Source organism: Populus trichocarpa, chromosome 19 (genome assembly GCF_000002775.5).
Source record: "Populus trichocarpa isolate Nisqually-1 chromosome 19, P.trichocarpa_v4.1, whole genome shotgun sequence".
In the NCBI taxonomy this organism is placed as follows: Eukaryota; Viridiplantae; Streptophyta; class Magnoliopsida; order Malpighiales; family Salicaceae; genus Populus; species Populus trichocarpa.
In genome coordinates this window covers 6,615,015-6,630,251 of record NC_037303.2, presented here as the reverse complement: position 1 = coordinate 6,630,251, position 15,237 = coordinate 6,615,015, and the positions used below count along the sequence as shown (strand labels likewise).

Below are 15,237 nucleotides of genomic sequence, written 5' to 3'. Positions count from 1 at the left end.
AAATTGCTCATCAACAAACATTTGGACCGTTATTGTCCAACTGTTACTGTCTCGTTTTTGAACTGTTACTGTCTGACCTCTACTCAGATTTTTAACTATATCTTGAGTTATAGAACTTTGTTTCAAGTGAGATTAGTCTCGTTGGAAAGCTAAGACATGAGGCTACAAGTTCTCTAAAGGAAGGAGAACCCAGTTCTACCTCTAAGATAGTCAAAATTGCTCATCAACAAACATTTGGACTGTTATTGTCCAACTGTTACTGTCTCTTTTTTGAACTGTTACTGTCTGACCCCTCCTCAAATTTTTAACTTTCTCTGGAGTTATAGAACTCTGATTCAAGCGAGATTAGTCTCGTTGGAAAGCTAAGACATGAGGCTACAAGTTCTATGAATTAAGAAGAACCCAGTTCTGCCTCTAAGATAGTCAAAATTGCTCATCAACAAACACTTGAACTGTTACTGTCTCATTTTTGAACTGTTACTGTCTGACCTCTCCTCAGATTTTTAACTATATCTGGAGTTATAGAACTCAAATCTATAATTTAACATCCAGGCATCAATTCATAATCGACTTTAAAACAACTCATAAGACTATGTTTAGAATATCTTACCCGGTACGAATCAAGGTCTCGATCCCTCTTTTTCTTTCTAATGACAGCCGGCCCACCCCTCTCCTCTTCTTGTTCAATTATTTTCTTGTTAATCCCTTGCCCACCAATGTTTATTTTACCTATAACCCTTAATCTTGGAAGGGTTCTTGAAATTTGGTGTTTCTCTCTTGATTTTACCAATAACCCAGTTATGCCTCTAAGATAGTCAAAATCGCTCATCAACAAACACTTGGACTGTTACTGTCCAACTGTTACTGTCTCATTTTTGAACTGTTACTGTCTGACCTCTTCTCAGATTTTTAACTATATCTGGAGTTATAGAACTCAAATCTATAATTTAACATCCAGGCATCAATTCATAATCGACTTTAAAACAACTCATAAGACTATGTTTAAAATATCTTACCCGGTACGAATCAAGGTCTCGATCCCTCCTTTTCTTTCTAATGACAGCCGGCCCACCCCTCTCCTCTTCTTGTTCAATTATTTTCTTGTTAATCCCTTGCCCACCAGTGTTTATTTTACCTATAACCCTTAATCTTGGAAGGGTTCTTGAAATTTGGTGTTTCTCTCTTGATTTGTAAAAATAGATACCAAAACTCCCTCTCTTCTTTCTTCACGATAATTGCAGATTTTTTTTGGTAAGAGAGTAGTATTTATGCTCTATAATTATTCTTATTTGCATTTAGGCCCTATTTTCTTTAAGTGTATTCGTTTTGCCCCCGCTTCTTTTTAGTTTAGTTTATTTTCTTTAATTTAATCCAGCCTTGATTATCTCAAGATTTACATTCTCCCCTCCTAATAAAAAAATTTCATCCTCGAAATTCAAGTTACGTACCTATGTCGGAGAATAAGTGTAGAAACTTCTCCTTCATCTCGGATTCTCTTTCCCATGTTTCTTCTTCTATTCGAGAGCTTCTCCATAATACTCTCACCAAGGGAACTCTCTTATTCCTCAACAACTTCTCATCTCGATCTAAGATCTTGACGAGCTTAGTTTTCCTGGTTAGATCCCCTTTAATCTTCAAAGGAACCTGTGGCAATACCCATGAGGGGTCTACCTTGGCCTTTTGCAACAATGACACATGGAATACATTGTGAATCTTATCCAAATATACAGGCAATTCTAATTGATAAGCAACGGGCCCGATTCTTTCCTTAATCTCAAAAGGGCCAATATATCTCGAGGCTAATTTCCCTTTTACTCCAAATCGAATGATGCCTTTCCAAGGAGCCATCTTTAGCAATCTGCGTAACTTTTTTTGTCTATCATGGGCTTCCTTCATCCTCTTTTTGATCACCCTCACCTTGTCAGTTGTCAGTTGCACCGTTTCAAGTCCCAAAAGCTTCCTTTCTCCTACTTCCTCCCAACAAATTGGGGTACGACATTTCCTCCCATACAATGCTTCATATGGAGCCATACCAATAGTAGTTTGGTGGCTATTATTATAAGTAAACTCCACCAAGGGTAGAAGATCCTCCCAATTCCCTCCAAACTCCAGCACACAGGACCTCAGGAGATCCTCCAGAGTTTGAATGGTCCTTTCAGATTGACCATCCGTCTGAGGATGAAATGCCGTGCTTAGATTCAACTTTGTCCTCATTGCCTGTTGTAAGCTAGGCCACAACCTCGATCTGAACCTTGGATCCCGATCTGATATAATTGAAACTGACACTCCATGAAGTCTGATTACTTCATTTACATACAATTTTGCCAGTTTATCCACCGAATCAGTCATCTTCATAGGCAAAAACAAATCAGATTTCGTTAGTCGATCCACGACCACCCAAATATTTCTATGGCATCATTCCCCTTCTTTCCTCTGGGTAATCCCGTCACAAAATCCATAGAAATATCCTCCCATCCATTCCGGAATTGATAATGACTGTAATTCCCCTGCAGGTTTCTGGTGTTCTATCTTTACTTGTTGACAAATCCCACAGTTTGACACAAATTCTGCTATTTCCCTCTTCATATTTGGCCACCAGTAGTATTCCTTTAAATCCCTATACATCTTTGTACTCCCAGGATGAGTAGCAAATCGAGATTCATGCGCTTCTCTTAATACTTCATCTTTCAAAGTCTTATCCTCAGGCAAATAAATTCGCCTTCCCATAGCTATTAGCCCATCGGATAGCATTTCAAATGATTTCTCTATACCCTTGTTTACCCTCCCATTGATCTCTTTTACTTTCCCATCTGCTTGTTGAGCCACCAAGACCTTGTCTCGAAACACAGATCAGATCTTTAACTGAGCTAACAGTGACCCCTCGAGCCCTACACTTAGCCACAAGCCCATTTTTTTTAATACCACTATACTTTCCTGTTCCTTCAGCTCCATATCATTCATCACTGTTTATCCCTTCCTACTCAAGGCATCGGCTACTACATAATGCAATCGTAATCTTTTATTAACTCTACCCATCTTCTCTGCCGCATGTTCAACTCCTTCTGTGACATCAAATACTTCAAACTTTTATGGTCTGTAAAGATTTAAACTTGTGTCCCATACAAGTAATGTCTCCATACTCTTAAGGCAAACACCACCGCTGCAAGTTCTAGGTCATGAACCGGGTAATTCACCTCATGCGACTTTAGTTGTCTCGATGCATAAGCAATCACACGCCTGTGTTGCATCAATACACATCCTAGGCCCCTTTTTGAGGCATCACTATATACCACAAACCCTTCTATCCCCGAAGGAAGGGCTAGCACAGGAGCAGAAGTGAGCCTCTCCTTCAGTTCTCGAAAGCTCGCATCACACTCTTCTAACCAAACAAACTCGACTTCCTTGCGGGTTAGCTTAGTTTAAGGTGATGCTATGGTGGAGAACCCCTCAATAAACCTCCGGTAATATCCCGCAAGGCCCAAGAAGCTCCGGATTTCAGTCACATTAGTAGGCCTTTCCCATTTTAATATGGCCTCAACCTTTCTTGGATCCACAAGTATTCCTTCTGCGGATATTACATGGCCTAAAAATACCACTTCCTGAAGCCAAAACTCACACTTATCCAGCTTGGCATATAATTGATTCTCTCTTAAGGTCTGTAGCACAACCCTTAGATGTTGTTCATGGTCCAAGTGAGAGTTTGAATACACCAAGATATCGTCAATAAATACAACCACATATTGGTCCAGGTAAGGCCGAAACACCCGATTCATCAAGTCCATAAACATGGTCGGAGCATTGGTTAACCCGCAAGGCATCATTAAAAACTCGTAATGCCCATAACAGGTTTGGAATGCAGTCTTTTGTATGTCTTGTTCCTTGATTCTCAACTGGTGGTATCCAGATCTCAGATCTATCTTAGAGAACACCCTAGCACCCTTCAACTGATCAAACAAGTCATCTATTCGTGGAAGTGGGTACCTGTTCTTCACCGTCACTTTATTCAATTGATGATAATCAATGCACAAATGAAGGGTGCCATCCTTCTTCTTTACAAACAATATCGGAGCTCCCCAGGGCGAGTTACTAGGCCGGATGAAGCCTTTATCTAACAATTCCTGAAGCTGGACCTTCAGTTCCACTAATTCCATAGGTGCCATCCTATAAGGAGACTGGGCTATAGGAGAAACTCTTGGGATAGTTTCTATGGAAACTTTCTCTAACTGGAGGTAATCCAGACAACTCTTCTAGGAATACATTTCGAAACTCTCTTACAACAGGAATACTAGTCAAATCTATGCTTTCCTTTCCAGCTCTCTTACATGGGCTAACCAAGCAGAACAACCCTTCCTCAGTAATTTTCTAGCCACCAAGACTGAGATTACACAACTTGGAATTACTTTTCTTTCCCCTTTAAACACTACTCTTTTATCACCTATTCCTTGGATTGTCATTGTCTTGGTGAAACAATCCACTTGTGCCTTATGTTTACTTAGCCAATCCATCCCAGAATTACATCAAAATCATATAGCTCTAACGGCATAAGATCTACCCTCAGTTCTAACCCCCCAATATATAGTTTTACCCCTCTATATATATCATCAATATGTATATTCTCCCCTAGAGGTGTACTAACTGTTACTCCTACACCCAAGTTACTAGATAACACATGCAAGTTATTCATAATTTTATAAGATATAAAGGAATGACTAGCTCCAGGGTCAATTAAAGCATAAACTTGCATCGTTCTAACTGTAAGGTACCTGCCACCACATCAGGTACAGCTCCCACATCCTCATAGGTCATGTGGTATACCCGACCTTGAGTCATCCCCTCCTGATTTCTGGGCCTCCCACGAGTAGCACTCGTCCCTGACTGGGTAGGCCTGATAGGACGTTTGACTGTCACCGATTGCTGCTGGCTCTGAACCTCAATCCTCTGACCATGGGCTCCCTCGGTAGTTCTACGAGGACAATCCTTCTTCCTGTGACTCGTGTCCCCATAATAGTAACAACCTCTTCCTACATGCGGGCACTCTTTCCATTGATGCCCCTCTCCTCTACAAATATAACATCCCCGGCATCGCAGAGCAATCTCCAAGGTGTCGCTGCTCACACCTCTGACAAAATGGATATACTGGTCCCTTTTGCTCTGTAGACCCTCCAGCAGTTTTCACTCCCTGTCTAGACTGTCCTCCCCAAGCTCCTCTTCCACTCACCCGTCTAGATCCTCCTAAGCTCCCTCCTGGGATGAAACTCCCGCCCCTTTTTTGGAACTGACTTGATGATTGCTCGCTCTTCTCTTTCTTTGGGAGAGGTCTCCTAGTTAAAAACTCAAAATCTCTCCTCTTAACTCCAATTACCTGACTCTGCTCGACCATTGGCTTCGGGGTATCCCTTATTACCCTCTCCATACCCTGAGCAGCCTGTACAAATTCCCGCACATACTAAAACTGCATGGCTATCAATATCATCCTCAGTTCCCGCCTCAGTCCATCACGGAACCTCTCCACCCTATGGCGCTCTCTAGGAAGGTAGGTGGAGGCAAAAGCTACTAAGTCCTGAAATCTCCTTTCATATTCCAGAACTGTCAAATCTCCTTGCCTCAAATCCAAGAACTCCTGTTCTTTCTCCCTCCTATGTTCCCAGGAATAGTACCTCTCCTCAAACTCTTCACGAAAGTCCCTCCATCTCAATACCTCCCCTGATCTCCTCTCTCTAATGGTCTCCCACCAAGAGTGGGCACTATCAACCAATAGTTGAGTCAAGTAATCCACTCGTAGCTCCTCTGGCACCTGCATCTGATTTATAACTCTTTCCACTTCCTCAGCCAATGCTCAGCAACTTCAGCATCCTCTTCACCACCGTAAGTCATACAACCCATCTCTCTCATACCCCTCACCCATTGCACTATAGTGACTACTCCCCCTTATCTAGGGGCTGTACCGGAGGCTCCCGCTACCATTCCTGCTGCTACAGCTCTAACTATATGTTCTATAAAAGCAGGATCTGAAAATGGGTTTGATCCAGCTACCGGTTCCATCTACCCCCGTCTGTTTGATACCTCGGGCATGGACACATCTGCCTGACGGGACAACGAATCATCTCGAAGTCTCACTGACTCGCCAGCTTCAGAGTACACTGATGCTGCATGTATATGAGAGGAGGTGTCTGCCAAGGGATCCTAGTCTGGATCACTTTCATTTCGAAAACTCTGGTCACTTCCCCGAACTAGGGATGGATCAGTCCTGGCTCCTTGCCTTGTTCTCACCATCTTGAGACACATTTCAAAAATCATATAATCATTCCTGTCCCCGGAATAGCAACCTGGGCTTTGATACCAACTATAACATCCCCCATTCCGAGATAAAAACAACACTCTCATGTCAACCGAAAACAGAGTAAATTTTTTTTTCTTCCCTTATATATATATATATATTCGTGGTTTTCATATTAAAATTTACTGAAATTTCGACGAAGTCCCCCCTATACCGGAAGGTCCCAAGTTATCGACATGTAACTTGTTTACACTTCTAATAACTCGCATTTCATAACTTAATCCCAACCCAATCATCTTGGGTTTCAATTTCCACAATATTCTCACACCTATTACCCATGATATTCATGATATACATAATATAACAAAATATCATTATGGATGAATAAAAAGTAAATACTTAGACATGAAAAATGGTTACATGAACTACAAAGATTAAGTTCATTCAATCAAGTTTAAACATTAATTATACAAATTAAGTTATACAAACATTTTCATGTTTACAAAATATAAGGGTATACCCCCTATAACCTAAATTACAAGAAAGGAACATAAGCTAGGATCTACTCCTGTCGTGCATGTGATGTTCTTGAAACAAATACATATTATTGAAAGGTGACTATCACATAAAAAAATAACAACATGAACATCAAACGATTTCAACAGGGTAACATGCATTCATATTTTGTTCACTTCTCCTTTCTGGTTTTCATTAGAATCTCTTCCTTATTCAAACTATCAATAATCGTTCCCTATTTCACTATTAACCTCCATTCCAGACATTATAAGATCAAACATGATTATCTTTGTTTAACCCATTACCGATACCCCTTTCACTGGTATCATCATCATCATCCCATAGGAGTCGATGCAAGGTGATCCCTTTACCCGGAATCCTAACATACACTGAATGTATGCTAGCCGAAACATGGTGATCCCCTTACCCGGGATCCTAACATACACTGAATGTATGCTAGCCGAAACATGGTGATCCCCTTACCCGGGATCCTTACACTGAATGTATGCTAGCCGAAACATGGTGAATTGTTTGAGAGGAGAGGAAAAAGAGAGCTGAAAAACGTGAGAGGAAGAAGAAGGAGGAGAACCAGCAGCTGAATAGTGTCAAACCTTCCTCAAACTTAGTTAAATTCAGAAGGTATGGGTCATGAAACTCTCTTCCTCTCCCCCATAAGATCAAAAACGAAAATGAAGAAGAAAAACCCTAAGAAAAGAATTGATCTAAGACCTAAGCCAGCTGTGAAGGAAGCTGAAATTAACCAAGAGAACAAGCAAACAAAAGTGAAATAAAGTCAATTTCAGAACATCTAACAAATCATGGTAGAGGGCTGGCTTTAACTAGGGGGTAATTAATGTGTTCTGCTGTGATGTTGTTGCTGGACTTAATGTGTTCTGCTGTGATGGTTGTTGCTGGAATTAATGTGTTCTGCTGTGATGTTTGTTGCTGGAATTAATGTGTTCTACTGTGATGATTGTGCTGAAATTGATGCTCCGATTTGTGTGTTGCGCAGCGAAATTCTGCTTCGCTGCCGCAACTGAACCTGCTGCAGCGAATTAATATTCGCTGCCGATTTGTGTGTTGCGCAGCGAAATTCTGTTTCCCTGCCGCAGCTGAACCTGTTGCAGCGAATTAATATTCGCTGCCGATGTGTGTGTTGCGCAGCGAAATTCTGTTTCGCTGAACCTCCTGCAGCGAAGTGATATTCGCTGCCGAGTTGTGCGTTGTGCAGCGAAACTGTGGCGCCAACAGCGGTGCAGTTCTCGCTGCCGAACTGGCAGCCTGCGGCGAACCAGTTCTCGCTGCCGAATTGGGCAGCCCGCAGCGAACCAGTTCTCGCTGCCGATTCCTACAATAAGCCTCCTAGGCAGGAATGACTTAAATGCTAATAACAATTTCATGATATGATGGTGTAAAATAGGGAACACTTGAATGTGAACATATGAACTATTGAAATAAGTGTGATGATGAATGTGATTCAAAAATAAAATAAATACAACTGTGATGATTTGTGACCATTGATGTCTTAGGTGGTGCGGTCGGGATTGGACCATCATCAAGACAGGAACGACCCACAGGTGGAGCAGGTAGGTGACTTGCACCTTTCTTTTTCATACGTTGAATCTTGGAATACTTTAACTTGAGTACTACCATATTGTTAGAACCGATATTAAATTGGCGAACACTTAATTGTTGATAAAAGAGTGATTAGCTTCGGCTAATGGCGTCCGAATGGATGGCCAGGACAAAAGACTGATTAGCTTCGGCTAATGGCATCCAAACGGATGGCCGGGACAAAGAATGATTAGCTTCGGCTAATGGCATCCAAACGGATGGCCGGGACAAAGAATGATTAGCTTGGGCTAATGGCGTCCAAATGGATGGCCGGGATGAAGGACTGATTAGCTTCGGCTAATGGCATCCAAACGGATGGCCGGGACAAAGAATGATTAGCTCGGCTAATGGCATCCAAACGGATGGCCGGGACAAAGAATGATTAGCTTTGGCTAATGGCGTCCGAATGGATGGCCGGGATGAAGGACTGATTAGCTTCGGCTAATGGCATCCAAACGGATGGTCGGGACAAAGAATGATTAGCTTTGGCTAATGGCGTCCGAATGGATGGCCGGGTTAAAAAGGGATGATTTCGCTGCCGATTGTGGATCGGTAGCGATGCAGTTCCGCTGCCGATTTTGGATCGGCAGCGACACAGTATTCGCTGCCGATACAGAAATCGGCAGCGACTTAGTTTCCGCTGCCGATACAGAAATCGGCAGCGACGCAGTTTCCGCTGCCGATTCTGGATCGGCAGCGATGCAGTCTTCGCTGCCGATACAGAAATCGGCAGCGACCCAATTTCGCTGCCGATTCCTTGATCGGCAGCGATGTAGTTTCGGCTGCCGATTTTAGGATTGGCAGCGACGCAGCTATCGCTATGGAATCCGGATGGATAGCCGGGACAAATAAACGACTAGTTTCGGCGAATGGCATTTGAAAACTTGTGTATCTATATGTACTATTAATTGTTACATCAAATACATGAAGAAATTATAAATGTTAATGCTTATTTAATTGCTAGGCCGTTAGTTACCATTATTATTATTATTAAGTATTTGCTTTCTCTTAAATGTTTTGTACTGCTGCAGGGACGTCACACCAACGAGATGTCTAGGATACCCGATACACGGGAACCTACTTTTGCAAGGAATTAAGTAGATGCATTCTAAATCACAATGTATTTTGTAGGGATCAATGTATTGAATGTATAACTTTTATTAGATCCTTTTTGTTTAAAATTTGTGATGGCTATTAGAAGTATAAGAGTGCAAACTCATGTCCATGTATATATATTTTTAATATGAACTTCAAATCATGCAACCTTAATATTATGTGTTTATGTAAGATTCGCTTTTGAATGAACTGTTGATTGTATGGATTGTATTTTGATGATGTGAGGATTCAAGTTCTTTGATTACCAGCACCATGTGTATTAAATATATATATATATATATATATATATATATATATATATATATATATATATATAAATTTACTATTGTTTTGGGCTTAGAAAGCCGGGTTGTTACATAAAACATATCCTTGAGTGAGGAAAATTATGAGATAAACCTGTGATTTGCAGGAGGGACCACAGACGTGGTGCAACAGCAGCAGCAGGGGAGCACGAGTAGAGCTTCTATTGCAGGTAGGTGATTCACACCTATGCTTCCTAGTTAAATTCCATGATTTAATATATTTTGATGTGAAATGTGAATTACTGAATGTATGTGTATTCAAGGTGAAAAGTTGTTATGTGAATTGCCAAGTGATGAAATTATTACTGAAAAAGGAAAATATGATAAGTGTGATTTGAGGCATAAACTAGTATACATTAAGTGTATGTTAGGATCCCGGGTAAGGGGATCACCCTGTATTGGCTACCATACATTTAGTGTATGTTAGGATCCCGGGTAAGGGGATCTCCCCGTATTGGCTAACATACATTCAGTGTATGTTAGGATCCCGGGTAAGGGGATCACCATGGAATGGCCAGCATACATTTAGTGTATGTTAGGATCCCGGGTAAGGGGATCACCATGTATTGTCTAGCATACATTGAGTGTATGTTAGGATCCCGGGAGTGTATGTTAGGATCCCGGGTAAGGGGATCTCCACGTATTGGCTAACATACATTCAGTGTATGTTATGATCCCGGGTAAGGGGATCACCATGGAATGGCCAGCATACATTTAATGTATGTTAGGATTCTGGGTAAAGGGATCGCCTTATATCGACTCCTATGGGGTGGTGATGACGATACCAGTGAAAGTGGTATCGGTAATGGGATAAGCAAAAGTAATCACGTTGATGTCTGGAATGAAGGTTGATAACGGCAGAGGGAACGATTATTAATAGTTGAATAAGGAAGAGATTTAAAATAAGATAAAAAACTAGAAGGGAGAAATAAATGAAATATGAATGCATGTTGCCCTGTTGAAATTATTAGATATTCATATTGTTATATTTATGGAAATATTCACCTTGCAATAATATGTATTTTGTTTCAGGATCATCGCATGCACGACAGGAGTAAATCCTAGCTTATGTTCCCTTTTTGAAGTCTAGGTTCTAGGGAGTATACCCTTGTATTTTGTAAACATGAAAATGGTTGTATAACTTAATTTGTATAATAAATGTTTAAACTTGATTGGATGAATTTAACGTTGTAGTTTATATAACCATATTTCATGTCTATGAATTTATATTTATTTAAATTATCCATCCATAATGATATTTTTGTTATATCATGCATATCATAAATATTATGGTTGATAGGTGTGAGTATAATTGTGGAATTGAAACCCAGGCTGATTGGGTCAGAAATTAAGTTATGAGATGCGAACTGTTAGAAGTATAAACAGGTTACATGTCGGTAAATTGGGACCTTCCGATAGGGGGGACTCCGTTGAAATTTCTGGTAGATGTTAACACGAAGACCGTGAATATGTATATATATATAAAAAAAAATTTAACTACTCTGTTTTTCTATTGACATGAGATTGTGGTTTTATCCCAGAAATGGGGGATGTTACATTTTGGTATCAGAGCCCAGGTTGCTATTCCGGGGATAGGAATGATTATAAGGTTTTGAATATGTGGTTCAGAATAGTGAGAACAAGGCAAGTAGCCAAGACTGATCCATTCCTAGTTCGGGGAAGTGATCAGAGTCTTCGTTATGAAAGTGATCCAGATTGGGATCCCTTAACAGACACTTGCTCTCATGTACCTGCAACATCAGTATACTCTGAAGGAGGTGAGTCAGTGGGACTTCGAGATGATTCGTTGTCCCGTCAGGCTGGGGTAACAATGCCCGATGCATCAAACATATGGGGGGAGATAATATACCCCTATCACTGGCGCCGGTAGACGGGTCAAACCCATTTTAGGATCCTGCTTCTATGGATCATATAGTGGGAGCTGTAGCAGCAGGAATGGCAGTGGGAGCCTCCAGTACAGCTCCTAGATCAAGGGGAGTAGTCACCATAGTGCAGTAGGTGAGGTGTATGAGAGGGATGGGTTGTATGACTTACCATGGTAAAGAGGATGTTGAGGTTGCTGGGCCTTGGCTGAAAAAAAAAGAAAAAAAGAAAAAGGGAAAGAGTTTTAAATCAGATGTAGGTGCTAGAGATTTGATAGTTCTTATAGAGGGGTAAAACTATATATTGAAGGGTCAGGATTGAGGGTAGATCTTTTTTTCGTTTGAGTCATATGATTTTTACTTGAATCTTGGCATGACTTGGCTAAGTAAACATAAGGCATAAATGGATTGTTTCACCAAGACAGTGACAATCCAAGGAATAAGTGATAAAAGAGTAGTGGTTAAAGGGGAACAAAAAGATATTCCAAGTTGTGTAATCTCAGTCTTGGTGGCTAGAAAGTTATTGATGAAGGGTTGTTCTGCTTGGTTAGCCCTTGTAAGGGAGCTGGAAAGGGTAGTCTAGATTTGGCTAGTATTCCCGTTGTGAGGGAGTTTCGAGATGTATTCCCAGAGGAGTTGCCTAGATTACCTCCGGTTAGAGAAATTAAAGTGTCCATAGAAACTATTCTATAGGATGACACCCATGGAATTGGCTGAACTGAAGGTCCAGCTTCAAAATGGTTAGATAAAGGCTTCATTCGGCCTAGTAACTCGCCCTGGGGAGCTTCGGTATTGTTTGTAAAAAAAAAAAAAAGGGGATGGCACATTTTGATTGTGCATTGATTTTCATCAATTGAATAAGTGATGGTGAAGAATAAGTATCCATTCCCATGAATAGATAATTTGTTTGATCAGTTGAAGGGTGTTAAGGTGTTCTCTAAGATAGATTTAAGATCTGGATATCACCAGTTGAGAATCAAGGAACAAGACAGATAAATGACTGCATTCCGAACCCGTTATGGACATTACGAGTTTTTAGTGATGTCTTTCGGGTTAACTAATGCTTCTGCCATGCTTATGGACTTGATGAATCGGGTGTTTCGGCCTTACCTGGACCAATATGCGGGGGTATTTATTGACAATGTCTTGGTGTATTCAAGCTCTTACTTGGAGTATGAACAACATCTAAGGGTTGTGCTACAAACTGCAAGGGAGAATCAATTATATGCAAAGCTGGATAAGCGTGAGTTATAGCTCAAAGACGTATTTGTTTTTAGGTCATTTAATATCCGTAGAAGGTATTGTGGATCCAAGAAAGGTAAAGGCCATGTTGAAATGGGAAAGGCCTACCAACATGACAGAAATCCAGAGTTCTTGGGTCTTGCTAGGTATTATAGGAGGTTTATTGAGGGGTTCTCCACCATAGCATCACCTTTGACTAAGCTGACCCGCAAAGAAGTCAGGTTTGTTTGGTCGGGAGAGTGTGAAGCGAGCTTTCGAGAACTGAAGGAAAGACTCATTTCTGCTCCTGAGCTGGCCCTTCCATCAGGGACAGAAGGGTTATGGTATATAGTGATACCTCAAAAAGGGGTCTAGGATGGGTGTTGATACAACACGGACGTGTGATTTCTTATGCATCAAGACAACTAAAGTCGTATGAGGAGAATTACCCAATTCATGGCCTAGAACTTGCAGCAGTGGGGTTTGCCTTAAGAGTATGGAGACATTATTGTTTGGGTCACAAGTTTAAATCTTTACAAACCATAAAAGTTTGAAGTATTTGATGTCACAAAAGGAGTTGAATATGTGACAAAGAAGATGGGTAGAGTTAATAAAAGATTATGATCGTGTGATTGACTACCATCCTAGTAAGGCTAATGTAGTAGCCGATGCATTGATTTGGAAGGGAAAAATAGTGATGAATGATATGGAGATTTAGGAATAGGGAAGTATAGTGGAATTGAAGAAATTAGGCTTGCGATTAAGTGTAGGGTCTGAGGGATCACTATTAACTCAGTTAAAGATCCGATCTATGCTTTGAGACAGGATATCAAGGAGAGTGTAAACCAGGGTATAAAGAAAGCATTCCAAATGTTATTCGGTGGGCTAATAGCTATGGGTAGGCGAATTTATTTACCTGATCATATGACTTTGAAGGATGAAGTATGAAGAGAAGCTCTTGAATCCTGATTCGCTACTCATCCTGGAAGTACGAAGATGTGTAAAGATTTAAAGGAATACTATTGGTGGCCAAATATGAAGAGGGAGATAGCATAATTTGTGTCGAACTGTGGGATTTGTCAACAAGTAAGATAGAATACCAGAGACCTATAGGGGATTTATAGTTATTATCGGTTCCAGAATGGAAATGGGAGGATATTTATATGGATTTTGTGACAAGATTACCTAGGGGAAAGAAGGGGAATGATGTTGTATGGGTGGTTATGGATTGCCTGACAAAATCTATTTTTGTTTTTGCTTATAAAAATGACTGATTCGGTGGATAAACTAGCAAAAATTATATGTAAATGAAGTAATCAGACTTCATGGAGTGCCAGTGTCGATTATGCCGGAGCAGGATCCAAGGTTCACGTCGAGATTATGGCCTAATTTACAACGAGCATTGGGGAAAAGTTGAATCTAAGCACAACATCTCATCCTCAGACGGATGGTCAATCTGGAAGGACTATTCAAACTCTTGAAGATCCTCTAGGATCCTGTGTGCTGGAGTTCGGAGGGAACTGGGAAGATCTCCTGCCATTAGTGGAGTTTACTTATAATAATAGTCATCAAGCTACTATTGGTATGGCTTCATATGAAGCATTGTATGGGAGGACATGTCGTACCCAATTTGTTGGGAGGAAGTAGGAAAAAGGAAGCTTTGGAGACCTGAAATGGTACAACTGACAACTAACAAGGTGAGGGTGATCAGAAAGAGGATGAAGGAAGCCCAGGAAAAAAAAAAAAAAAAAAAAAGTGGGGGATAAGGTATTTTTGAAGGTGGCGCCTTGGAAAGGCATCATTCGATTTGGAGAAAAAGGGAAATTAGCTCCGAGATATATATTGGCCTTTTTGAGATTAAGGAAAGAATCGAACAAGTTGCCTATCGTGAGAGTTGCCTGCATATTTGGATAAGATTCACAATGAGTTCCATGTGTCATTGCTGCGAAAGGCCAAGATAGACCCCTCACGGGTATTACCACACGTTCCTATGAAGATTAAAGGGGGTTTAACCATGGAAGCTAAGCCTGTCAAGATCTTGGATCGATATGTGAGGGTGTTAAGGAATAAGAGAGTTTCTCTGGTGCGAGTCTTGTGGAGAAACTCTCGAATAGAAGAAGAAATATGGGAAAGAGAATTTGAAATGAAGCAAAAGTTCCTGCATTTATTCTTCAACATAGGTACGTAACTTAAATTTCGAGGACGAAATTTCTATTAGGAGGGGAGAATGTAAACCCCGGGGAAAAATAAAAGTTGCTTAGATTACAAACTAACTACATGAGAAATAAAAGTGAAGAAATTCATGCAT

At 40.7% G+C, this 15,237-nt stretch overlaps 1 long non-coding RNA gene across 1 annotated transcript; it reads left to right on the top strand.

The window, feature by feature from the left end:
* The first annotated feature begins 7,358 nt into the window (after positions 1-7,358).
* Positions 7,359-9,540, top strand: LOC127904808 (uncharacterized). Its single transcript, XR_008058241.1, has 3 exons — positions 7,359-7,432; positions 8,323-8,379; positions 9,439-9,540. It is a non-coding gene; the product is annotated as an uncharacterized LOC127904808 (long non-coding RNA).
* Positions 9,541-15,237: the final 5,697 nt, after the last annotated feature.